Below are 13,198 nucleotides of genomic sequence, written 5' to 3' on the forward strand. Positions count from 1 at the left end.
CAATAGATGGCACCTTGAGCTTAAATTTCAACATTGCACAACATTTGACAAATATTTATTTCAGTTCGTTTGCAAATAGTCAATACTGAGACAAATAATTCCAGCATTTTAAAATGCCTTATCAAAATATGGCCAATAAAGTTTAAAAATCCAATCTTTCCATACTTTAAAGATTTTGCTTTAAAGATTTTGCTTTAAAGATTTTGCTAAAAGATTTTGCTCCCTTTAGTTCCTTTTCTTTTGGGTCTATAATTTTTCTCTCTGTAATTATTCATCGCTTTGACAAGCATTTCAAAGAGTCTCTTTTCCAATATTTATTTCTTTGGGGTTAGGTTCTAGGTAAAAAAAAAGAATCGCCTCACCCAGTTCCATTCACCGTTCATCTACACGGCTCCAGCACATTCTTTGTTTCCTTGGCTGCCCCAGCTTCACAGCAGCCATAATGGCTGCCTCTCCTTTTCATCATTGGATGGGAGGAAATTTTTGTGGTCCACCAGCAGCCTGCGGTGGCAACGGAGTCGGACAGCGATGAGGGTAAGATGGGGCCAGGGCCATCAGGGAGTGAGGTGCAGACTCCAGAGGCTCCAGAGACTGATAGTAGTGAGGCAGAGGAACAGGAGGAGCTGTTCCTAATGCACGCATGAGAAGAGCTGCCAGAAGGCAAGAGCAGCTAAAGCAAAGAGGACAACTCGGGAGTAGGGCCAAGAGATGATTGGCCCCTCCCATAAGGCTTAAAACAGACCAGTAATGGCGTTTGGGCTTTGCCGGAAAACAACATTGGTAGCTTCATCTTCTTGCATTTATTTTTGTATTAGTGACTTCTGAACGTTTGCCAAGAAAGGCCTTTGGCAGTTTGCCTAATTGGACCAAGGTTTGCAATAGGACTGAGAAATTTGTGTTGGGAGGAATTTGCTTTAATTTAGTTGAACTACGCTGGGAATGAAGTAATTCTCAGCTGTTCGAATAAAGTTTGTCTGGTTTTTTTACTGACTGAGTTTCTTATTACCTACTTGAGCCTAGGTCACAACAGAAATTCCTGGATCCAGCTGGAGAGCTGCCACTTTCCACAACCTGCAGGATGCCCCTCCTTTCTTCATTACCCCTATAGGGTGATTTTAGCCCCTTAGGGGGCGCTCCACTGAGGAGGTTTTGGCACAAGTTTGCAGAGCCCTGCTCCTTCTGTCCGATCTTGCTGCCACATCAAAACACTATAGTAATGTTTCTTTTTGAGGGGGAGATTCTGGGGAGCAGAAGAGAGGTTATATCAAAATCTTCCACTGTGTTGCACCATAAAGGTCAATTCTGACACCCTTATTTAGATTTAGTATGAAGTTAATTGGTATCATTGGTAAGCGGATAATATCCAGTTGAATATCACAACCTTGGACCAAGAAAAAGAATCAATATAGTAGCTATCCTATTCTGGTGTCTGGAAGCAATTTGTTTCTAGATTGGGAAGAAAGGCTCAGATTTAATCCCAACACTACAGAATACCACTAATTCTGTGGCTATAGAAACCTTGCTGTTCTATACCTTTGTTTATTGGGGATCATACCTGAAACATACAATAGAGAAATTAGATATTTAATTGTAAATGTATTAACAGCGGCTAGAATTATGTTTGCTAAAAACTGGAAAAATGAGAAAATATCAATGCAAGATGAAGTTATTAAGAAAATAATGGAATGTGCAGAAATGAGCAAATTGACATTTGAAATTAAAGAATAGGAAGATAAACAATATTATAAGATATGGGATTTATTTTATCAATGGTTAGATAAAAATATGTTAATGAAGTTTGATAGAGGCTTTTATTATATAATTATAATCTGGGACTTGCCCTGGAAACAAAGCCACTGGAAAGATTGAAGAGAATCACTTATTTCCCATGCACCATCTCAACCTTTTCCAGGTGTCACAATATCTGGAGGGTTCATTATCTGAGGCTTGCAAATAAGCCCACTGATACTACTCAGATAATATCTGCCTGCCATAAACATTTGCAAGAGAAAAGCCTTTTGTGGATAGGGAAAGGAACATTGGCTTACCTGAAGGTTCCTTCTACGTGTACTGCATGAGAACCCAAAGCAATGGGTGTTAACTTCATCTGATTGGTCAGAGACTGAGTTGAATTTGTTTAAACACACCTCGTCTTCCTGCATAGCTCCAGTTTATTAACGATAAATGTTGTGTTGTAAATAAATGTTGTGTTGTAAATGTTGTACTTTGATGAACGTATCTTTTCTTTTATGTACACTGAGAGCATATGCACCAAGACAAATTCCTTGTGTATCCAATCACATTTGGCCAATAAAAATTCTATTCTATTCTATTCTAAGATCCGAAACTTGAGAAGACGAACTCAAAATTCAATCTGGAAAAGAAACAAGGCTATCCAGGCTCCTGATCTCAAAGGAATTTAGGGAGGAGTTGGACTCTCATGCAGTGCACATAGAAGGAACCTTCAGGTAAGCCAATGTTCCTTCTCCTGTGCGCTGCTTAGAGAGTCCAAAGCAATGGGATATACCCAAGCTAAGTATCCCTAGGGTGGGGAACAGAAGAATCCTAAGTCTCTGCAACAGGGAGAACCTGCTGCAGTACTCTCCGGCCAAATGAGGCCTCGGCCAAGGCAAATTGGTCTATCTTGTAGTTTCGAATGAAGGGCGAAGGAGAGGCCCACGTGGCTGCTCTGCAGATGTCCAAGATTGAGGCCTGAGTGGCCCATGCAGATGTGGTGGCCGCACTTCGCGTCAAATGTGCCATGATGCAGCCCAGAAGGCGGTGTTTCTGCTGGTCATAAGCCATGGAAATGCAGGCCAATGGTGGATGGAGTTACTTTGGCACCCAGGGATCTGGGTTAGAAAGAAACGAATAAGGATTCTGTTTTCCTAAATGGAGTTGTTCTGTCAAGGTAGGTACGCAGGGCCCTACGTACATCCAGAGAGCGCCAGCGATGTTCTGTCGGATGTTTGGGGTTAGGACAGAAGTCCGGTAAGATGACTTTCTGTGCCCTGTGGAACCAGGTGTTTATTTTAGGAAGGAACGTAGGTTCTAAACTGAGAATGACCCTGTTAGAGTGAAAAATGCACAAGTCTTTTCTCACTGAAAGTGCTGCCGTTCGGAAATTTTGCGAGCAGAAGTTATCGCTATGAGAAAGGCGACCTTGAATGTCAAGAATTTTGAACTCAAAGGTTCAAAAGGTGATGATGTGAGCATCTGAAGGACAAGGCTCAGATCCCAGGAAGGATATCTGTGGACTGGAGGGGGGCACAGGTTGCAAGCTCCTTTTAGGAAACTATGAATACATGGGTGCTACGAAAGAGTGGTAGCCCCCTCGCAGGACAGGGCAGTCACTAGAGCAGTGACCTGCCAATGAAGTGTGTTGGTGGCTAAACCTTTGTCCAATCTGTCCTGGAGGAAGTTCAAAACCTGCGGGATCAAAGCAGATGTGGGGATTACATGATGTCTTAGGCACCAGTGACGGAAAGACAACCATGTGACATCGAAAATACAGGTTGTTAATGGATGTCTTGAGGCCAAGATGGTAGAGATAACTTTCCTAGCATCTCCCACTCAAGTGCCAGGAGGCTAATTGGAACCACTGAGGTTCCGGATAAAGAATGGCCTCCTGGCATAGGAAGATCTGATCAGGTGGAATCTGCCAAGGAGGAATAATGGATAGACTCACGAGGTCTGCAAACCAATTCTGTCATGGCCAGTAAGTATGAGAAGGACCTCCGCCTCCTGTTCCAGGATTTTCCGGATGACCCACAGTAGAAGGGGGGGTCGGAGGAAAGGCATAAAAGAGGCCCCAGGGCCACTGGCATTGAAGGGCGTCGGTTCCTTCGGCTCCTCGAGTGCGGAACCTGGTGAAGAATCATGGAAGTTGTTTGTTGATCAGACTGGCAAAGAGGTCTACTAGCGGCAGGCCAAATTTGGTTGTGATGGCAAGGAACCAATCTGGATGTAATTGCCACTCTGACTGATTGATGGTCCTGTTCAGCCAGTCCGCCTGCATGTTGGAGACTCCGGATATGTGGTCTGCCTGTAGCAAAAGAAGATGTCTCTCTGCCCACAGGCCCATCGCTGCTGCTTCGCTCATCAGAAGGCGGGATCGGGTACCCCCCCGACAGTTCACATGAGCTTTTGTTGTCACATTGTCCATCAGCAATAACACGTGGTGGCCTGCTATCTGTATCTTGAAGTGTCTGTGTCAGCCTCCACTCCAATCTTCATATACTTTTGAATGATTATATCAGTAGATAGAATGTGAAATGTTTATTTCTGTATTATAAAACTATTAAGGAAATGAGATGTATCATACCACCGTACAGGGTAAGGGAAAGGAGCCTATTAAGAGTGTCGGCTGACATAACAGTGGGGGAGGGATGATTAACGACTGAGTGTTATCAGCGCGGGCTTTTCTAACAGACACTGCATTCCTAAAATGACTGACATCTAGAGACCTGTGGAAGAAGATTACCACGAGAGGCCGAGAAGGAGCTGGCATTGGACCAGACCAGCTTGACCTCCTGGAGGAGGAGGGACAATTGGGGGGATATGATATGTTAGCCATATTTTGTCTCAGATCCAACTTAGCTTGGCTGCTATCAAGACTGTAAAAAGTAAAAGTACTTGTCTTTATTCCAAATGAAGTCAAGGTGAATTCTTTCCTAATTATAGTCGGAGGTAGCCTGACATTAAGTTGGATCTCATCATCATGTCTACCAACCAGGATTGCAATCGCAATACCGGGGGGGGAGAAAACCCAAATGTGATGGAAGGCCAGCTGCCGGCTGAGCTGGGGGAGGCGTCCGGAGGAATTTCTGCTGACACTTTTAACCCTGAGCTGGAAGATTGCAGAGCTCGGTGGGCAGAGCAATTAAAGCTGGAAGAGGAAGGGTGGAAACCAAGCACCGAAGAGCTTCCCTCTGGAGTAACTAAAAGGAAAAAGAAAAAAGAAAAGGAAAGACTTTCGGAAGCAGAACAAGAGATAAGGGACAAACTCCAGTTGGAGGAAGCCTTGCGTCTTTTCCGTGAAGTGAAAGTAAGGCAAGCAGCTCGCCAAAGGTATGAATCCCCTATTCGGTCCTCCAGGTGGGAGGGAGAAGAGGAGGAAGATAAGACAAAGGGGCCAGCTAGAGGTGATTCCCAGGGCGGTGAGATTTCTGAAGAGCCAGAGCTGGGAACCCTCTCCCCAGAGGAAGCTGAATTGGATGGGGGCCGCGCGCCACCTGCTGACCAAGGAAGGCTGCGCAGGGGAAGGAAAAAGCCAAAAATTCCCCCCATATCAGAGAAATTTGATGGAAATGCGAAGGAGTTGGGACTGTTCCTGGCGAAAGTGAATGACCACATGATAGACTGGGGGGAAGATTATTGGTCACAGGCAGCACAAGTGAGAGCTGTGACCCACAATTTGACCGGAAGAGCAGCTGCGTGGTATGTGTCGTTATATACCAACCACTCCCCCTTACTGCAAAACTACGAGCATTTTATGACTGCACTGAGGAGGAGGTTTGAGGACCCCCTGGCAGAGCAAAAGGCCAAAGGTCGAATGAAAACCATCAGGCAAGGGAGGAGACCGGTGGCTGATTATAACCAGGAGTTCAGTGATTTAGTTCCCTTGATGAGAGGGTGGTCGGAGGTGACCCTTGTGGACATTTTCAAAGATGGTCTGAATGGAGATCTCTACGAACTGTGTCGAGCACGAGCCTCTCCAACTACGCTGTATGGCTGGTACACCCTGGCAGCAGAGATGGAAATCGAGCTAGTGAAGGACCGTGGCAGAAGACAGCGCACTGGAGGGCCATCCCTTGGCCGTTCTCCAGAAGGCACCTATAGGGACGCCCCTAGATTGGAGGGAGGAAGACCACGTTCGTCTGCGTGCTACAGATGTGGAAAAGAAGGCCACCGAGCAGCCGACTGTAGGGTTAAGTTGATACCAAGCGCGACCTCTGGTGGTGAAAAGGAACCAGTGAAACCAGCGGCTAAGGCGCGTAAACCGCAAAAGTGGGGAGGCGTTGCCAAGAAGGGCACGCCCATCAAGGAGGAAGGCGAAGCGTCGACCGATACTGACGACAGCAAAACCACATCAGAGTCCGATGAAGACCTTCTGGTGAGTTGGGCACGGGGCCCCTTGGACATTCCAGTCAATCTACATGTACCCTCTTCGGGTAATAAGGGGGAACTGCTAGCACTACTCGATTCTGGATGCACTAGATGTATGGTCAGTCCCGAACTAGTAGAAAAAATGGAACTAAGATTGAGAACCCTAAGTAGGCCCATAGCGTTTGCCCAGTTGGATGGCTCTGTGGCAGGGGGAGGACCCGCCCATTTCGTAACAGAACCCATAGAAATGATAATAGGAGACCACCGCGAAATTCTGAACTTCATAGTAGCCCCAGGAATGGACCAACCCCTGTTGCTAGGCCTGTCATGGTTATGGAAATGGAACCCCATATTAACTGGAGAACGGGAGTCCCACGCTTCCGCTCCAAAACATTAAAAGGGAAAAGGGGAACCCAAGAAGGATCTACCGTGGCCATGCACCAGGATACGTTGGGGGCAATGATCGAACGGATAGACGGGGAGGAGAGGATACCCAAGGAATACTGGGACTTGCGAGAAGTCTTTAGTGAGAAAGCATCAGACGTACTTCCTCCCCATAGGCCTATTGACTGTGCCATAGACATCCTTCCGGGGGTAAAGCTTCCAAAACCAAAAGCTTATCCCATGACCCAAAAAGAATTGGGTGAGCTACGCAAATTCATAGACAAAAACCTAGAGCGGGGGTTTATCCAACCGGCTAGACCTCGTGTGGCTGCGCCAGTGATGGTCCGGGAAAAGAAAGATGGCTCCTTTCGTCTTATAGTTGACTATAGGAACCTAAACGCCGTGTGCGCCGAAAACATATACCCCATGCCACTCATGAAAGATATGTTAGCACATTTAGCGAAGGGAAGCGAGAGCGCCAGGTGGGCGGCTCTCAACTCTAACCAGTTGATATCATTCTTTAGGTCGTTTGGTGACCAACAACCCTAGGTTGCCTGATCTAGGAGGTAAGCACCCCAGCCGTAAAGGCTGGCGTTCGTGGTGAGGACAAGATGTTGATGTTCCTGAAACAAGCAGCCCTTTCACAGGACTGGGGACAACCACCACTGCATGGATTTCCTGACCTTTGGGGAAATTAGGATCCTGGTCTCAGTATGACTGGTGCCTGCCCTTTGGCTTGGCAGAAGCATCCACTGCAGGGGTCGTGAGTGTAGACGTGCCCACAGTACAATTGCCAGACAGGAGATCATTTTTCCCAGCAATTGGGAGAGCAACAATAGGGGGGCCCTCTTGAGCGCCCCTACCTTTCTCACCATGGCTCTGATGTTATTGAGGCAGTACCGAGAAAGAAAAACTTGGCAGGTCTTTGTTTTGATCCCTGTGCCCAGATGGACAATGTCGGTTGATGGCGCAAGGTAGCTCTTTTCACTGTTTACAGAGAATCCATGAGCTTGTAGGGTTTGAATTGTTACCTGGAGGTCCTGCAATGCCTGTTGGAAGGAAGCAGACTGGATTAATATGTCATTCAGGTAACATTGTATTCTAATGGGAGTTGCCTGCAAGAGGGCACTGCATCCAGGATCTTGGTGAAGGTGTGTGGTGCAGACGAGAGGCCGAAGGGCAGGGCCCGGTATTGAAAGTGGGCCCCTGCATAACAGAACCTGAGGAAGAGTCTGTGGGCTGGCCTGATGGGAACATGCAAGTAGGCTTCCCTGAGATCGACAGATGTTAGAAAATTTCCCCATCTGATGCCTCCCAAGATTGAATGCAGGGAGTGCATTTTGAATCGGCGGTTCTTGATGTGCAAGTTTAGTTGTTTTAGGTCCAGAATGGCTCTGCTTCCTCCGGATTTATTCTCCACCAAGAAGAGAATCGAATAGAAGCCAGACCCCTGGTGAGGAGGAGGTACTGGCTCTATGGGCCTGATGGACTGCAGGTGCTGAATCTCGGCTTCCATTAGAGTTCTCTTGGTGGGGTCTCTGGGAACAGAGCATTGAATGAACCTCCTTGGAGGTTCGGAGCTGAATTCTAGGGAGAGACCTAGTGTGATGGTCTGAAGCACCCAGACATCGGTGGTCGTGCTTTGCCAAGTGCTGGCAAACATGGTGAGGTGACCACTGATGGGATCCTGATTGGAATAGTCATTTGTTTCTGCGATAGGGCCAAAAGCTGGATCCTCAGAAGGGCCATCTGGCCTGAGGTTGTCTGGTTCTGTCTTGAAAGGGCTGTCGTGTCTGGTGCTCTATCTGAAGACAACTGGAAGGATCTTTGATAGACCGGGGCTTGGAACCTGGGATCCTGGGCACAAAAGGGCTGCCTGCGATAAGGGAAGGAGGAACGTCTGTCCGACTTTCTAGAAACATAAGGAAGAACTTTCCTCTTATCCTTCCCTTCAACTAAAATAGGATCCAGAGCCTCCCCAAAGAGGGAACCGCCCTTGAAGGGGGCAGCCGCCAGCCTCCATTTGGTCTTCATGTTAGCTTGCCAGTGTCTAAACCATAATAACCTCCTTGAGATGATGTTGGAAGCAAGGGCTTGGGATGCAAATTTAACTGAATTAAGAGTAATATCTGTGGTGAACTCAGCAGCCGCAATCAATTTGTTGATGCCTTGGTGCAATTGGGAGTCATCCTGAGAGGCCCTTGCCTGCATTTGTCTGAGCCAGATCAAGGAAGTTCTTGCGAAGAATGAGGCTGCCATGGCTGATCTAATGGCCAATGAGGCCGCTTGATGAGTCTTGCGGTTGGAAAGTTCCGCCCTTCTATCTTCAGTTCAGAGGCCTTTCGCTGCATCTGAAGGCAAGAAGTTAGGAAGAGGCCAGGGTGGCCATGGGAGCATCTACAGTTGGGACCCTGAGAAGGTCCTCAAGGTCCTGATCCGTCTTGTACATCTTTTTGTCTGAACCACTGGGAGCAGAGATGGCACCAGGATGACCCCATTGACGCTGAATGACATCAATAAAGGGCTTTGGTGATGGAATTGCTTGTTGCTCCAAAACTGGTTCAGTGAAAAGGAATTTGGTGGGGTCTGACGGATCTGAGGCTCCCTCCGATTGCCGTGAGGTTTTGGCCTTATGTAATAATGTATAAAAAAGCTCATGATGAAACAGCCCAGTAGGAGCAGGTTTGTCTGGGGCAAACTCATCATCTTCAGACAGGTTGTAGTATGCCATATCCTCATCACCCATAAATGAATCCTCACTATGGTGAGAAGGGGGTAGGGGAACAAGTTCACTGCACATGTTCCCTAGTTGGATGGCTCTCAGAATGGATCCTTTGGCCTGGACTGCCAGATATGGATGGGGCTGGGATGCCCCTCTGAGCAAAGGCTGTCTCAATGCCTTGAGAAACAGTTTGCATGATGAGATTGCAGATTTCCTGGAAGAAGCCAGGGTTATTGTCCTCCCTTTGGTGGACTCCTGCTGCGGTAGGAGTGAAGGTGGCAGATGGTGGGGTAGGCCTGGCCTAATGCGGTGGCCCTGTAATAGCTCTAGGAGCTTCTCCAAAAACTGCACTGACTGCTTCCTGGTTTTCTCCTGAATCATTGGGAAAGTTGGGAGACCATCCAGGTTGATTCAGCTGGGGCTGGTGAAAGGTTTCAGCCTGCAAGGATGAGCTAGAACCTGTTCTGTCCCCACCAGGCCTCAGCCACGCGAGCTGGCTAAATGAGCCAGTAATTGAGTTCACGGCTGCTATCAGTCCTGCAGGGAATCTGCAGCTGCCTACCAAAGTCTCCCTTATCTTGGGGTTGCCGGGCAACCAGGAAGTCAGCAATCCAGGCCGAATGTTCAGCTCAATTCTCCACGAGTCAAAGAGTTCAGTTCACTTCTCCACGAGTCAAATATTTCAGCTCAATTTTTTGCTCATCACGGAGCAGAAGAGCAGCCAGGGCTGCTTTTATACTCTGTGGGGTGTGGCTCCATGACTCAGCACTCTCTTGGCCGGCCTCACCCCTTCCTTTGTTGTAGCCGCCTCTCGTATCTCCGAAACCTGGGATCAGCCAGGCCTGATTGCCATCAGCCGGGTCTGGAGGCGTGGCCTGGGGAGGAGAGTCAGGGGATGGAGGCCTTGTTATTTCCTCCAACTGGCCTGCAGCTGAGCCAGAGGAGCTGGTGCTCCAGAGGTATGTCCTGATGGCCCTTTCCCCCTCACTTTCCGAGTCACTTTCTGGCAGGGGGCCCGACTCGGGGGGCGCAGACACAATAGAACCTCTGTTGCCCTCAGAAGGGGCAGTATCTTCCCGGCAGGCCTCTGCTAATTTTTGTTTAGCTTTATCAAATTGCCTGTCCAAGTCACGCTGCCTTCTCAAGGCATCCTTTTCTGCAGCTGCAGAAGAGTGGTGGGAAGCAGAAGATTTAGATCTGGTGGAGGGTCCCCTTGAGCTGGATCTGCTCCTTTGAGGGGCTGGGGCCATGTTGGAATGGTGTCCTAGGGAGGATGAGCCAGAAGCCCAGGAAGAAGACCTGCTGTGATCCTCCATCTTGGATTAGAGGCCTAATAATTAGGAGAAGCCTCTAATTTAATTCCCAGCTCTTTAATGCCCCAGTTCCAGGGATCCTAGAATAAGAATCATAAGAGAAGGATCCATCAGTGCCAAGCCGCTTGAAAGCACTATAAAAGCTGCATGGGGGGGTGGGGAGGTTGGGGGGGGCAATCCCAAAATGGCGCAAAGCCGACAACACAGCTTCTAAGCACCTATCAACCGCAGCGTAGGCAGGGAGAGCTTGCATCCAACAACACAGATCATTTCTCAATCCCTGCTAGCGCAAAACTGACACCACAGCTTCTCCTGCACTCTGCCGGTCGCCACTCACGGTTCAGATGTTCCAGCAGTGTGTAGTCTGGCGATCCGGCAATCCCTCGTGGCGCGATGGCCCGAGAAGGAGGGGGAAAATGCCACCCTCGCTCTAGCGTGAAGCGCGAGCCTCTGTTGCCGCAATCCAGGCTCCCAGCAGAAGTCTGGGAGTTCTCCCAGCAGAAGTGCTTTTTTAAAGATTTTGAAGATTTTTTCCCAAATTTTATTTCCTAATTGCACCAATTAAAGAGTCCAAGCAATGAAGCTAAAGAGGATAAGTCTCTCTATGGCCGACTGAGTTAATAAACTGGAGCTATGCAGGAAGAGGAGGTGTGTTTAAACAAATTCAACCAGTCTCTGGCCAATCAAATGAAGTTAACACCCATTGCTTTGGACTCTCTAAGCAGCACACAGGAGAAAGCCTGAATCAATGTTTGGGGCTGTCAGTCAAGTCAAATGCAAGTTATGATTTGTGTAGTTCTCAAGGGGAAAACAATGTATGTAAATACACCAGTAAAGCTCTTTATGTAGACACTACTGGAATATTTGTTTTAAGGTAAAGTTGAAGGGGGGGAAGATGAAGCAGGTACAAAGTTCTTCCTATTAAAATGAGAGTTATATATTAATGGAAACACTGCAAAGTTTAATAAATCTCTCCATAAACTTTTGCTGTAAAGGTGGTGGATTGTGAAATACTGCCTTTTATGAAGCTGTATGAAGAGAGTCTGCTGTTACAGTAGTTTGTGGATTAAAGAGAAAAGGAGAAAACATTACTCTCAGTTATCTCACCTATTTAAGGTATGTACAATAATCCCACCCCCAAATCCTCTGTGAAAGCAACTACTGGAGGGAACATTTTTACCCTTTTCTACCCCTCCCCATTTCTTCTCTCTTTCTTTCTGTTCTTAATTCCTGCCAGATGAGTCAAAATCTTTTGAACAGCACACATACAAGTAATTTCTCTTTTCCCCCTTAGCTCCTCCTCCACACTTAAACCTCTGTAAATGCTGCATTTATGCTGCTGCAGAGAAAGAAATCTGAAGCATTTTTGTTTCTTAATCACAGTTGTAACAACAAACTTTAACTCGTGTTCCTTTGTTTGCCCTGTGATTGTGATTTTTGCCCAAAGTCAGATAAATTTGCACAGGTAGGTTCTGCAAACATTCATTAATCAACAACTCAGTTATATGAATATTGCACAGAGGTATCCTGCAGAATGCGCTTAAAGATATCCTTGTGATCACAGAACAATGTGGGCAAAAACTTTTTAGGAAGCAAAATAAATGAGCTCAGACTATTATAAAAACAGGAAGTAGTATCATATGAATATGCTTTTATTTATTTTATTTGCAAAAAGTATGCTCAGAAACTTCAGAAATAAGTTATGGAGAAAACGTACTTTAGCCCTAGGACAAATCCACATGAGGGTTTTATACACTCTTTCAGCTGGTTTTGAGAGGCAAGAGGCATTTTTCCTTCCCTGCACTATAGATTTTAGCTGCAATACTGTATTGAAGGGTATTGAAAATAAGTCCACATGTTTCACATCTGGATGTTTTGGCAGCAGAGAAAAGGAAAGTTTGTTTGTAAAACGAAAGTTAGAGTTGCAAAAAAGTAAAAATCAAATTTTATGCAGTTTGTTGTAGAGGAAACAAAAATGAAATTGTTTTTGTACAAAACAGAATATTTGTGATAGTCTGCAATTTACTTCATGGTGAGCATTTAATCTCTACAGATTAACTACAAAAAATTTAACCATTCTATAGTTGTTAGGGGAAGGGAAATGTTCTGCTGAGAAATGAATTCTGCATTTTTTAGTTGCACCGTTTCCTAGTTCTGTTTGATTTTATTTTGCAAAATTCAAAATGACTTCATCATATTCTAAATGTGCACAGATACATGTAGACTAGTGTACGTAAATGTATGTCTGTAATTAGGTATGCCTTTCTCAAAATGTGCAGGCTGCAGTTTTATTATGAACTCCCCTACTCAAAAAGGCAGAGAAATGTACAAAAGCAGGAACTTATCAGTGTTTTGCTTTCGTAATTATTAGAATCAAAACTAAGAAACCACTCTTTGTCTTTGAGCATATCAATTACCTCTCAGGTTAGTTGACACATCATGCTAAGTGAAATATAATTTGTTAGATGTGGCTCATCTAGAACTGTCGTGCCTTCCTCTGACATATCCTCAAATGAAGAACTACTGAACTGAAGAAATAATCAAGGTACAGTTCCCAATTCAAACTGAGGCTGGACTATGCAATGCTCCTCCAGGTCAAGGAACTTAATTCAGAATCTACTAAGTGCTGTCTGGATTTCTCCCCAGAGAAAACTGATACTTGCAGAGAATA

The 13,198-nt window shown here is 46.2% G+C and overlaps 1 protein-coding gene across 2 annotated transcripts in view; it reads left to right on the forward strand.

Moving 5' to 3' along the window:
* The window catches only part of LOC131195441 (dimethylaniline monooxygenase [N-oxide-forming] 4-like), a 52,677-nt gene that overhangs the window by 13,412 nt on the left and 26,067 nt on the right, over positions 1 to 13,198 (forward strand). The window contains exons 2-3 of one of the 2 annotated variants that reach the window (XM_058177346.1): positions 333 to 534; positions 11,523 to 11,643. The gene's annotated coding sequence lies outside the window, so the exon portion shown is untranslated. The remainder of the gene's footprint in view (positions 1 to 332; positions 535 to 11,522; positions 11,644 to 13,198) is intronic. The other variant, XM_058177347.1, reaches the window with a different exon arrangement.

This window comes from Ahaetulla prasina, chromosome 3, assembly GCF_028640845.1.
Source record: "Ahaetulla prasina isolate Xishuangbanna chromosome 3, ASM2864084v1, whole genome shotgun sequence".
Taxonomy (NCBI): Eukaryota; Metazoa; Chordata; class Lepidosauria; order Squamata; family Colubridae; genus Ahaetulla; species Ahaetulla prasina.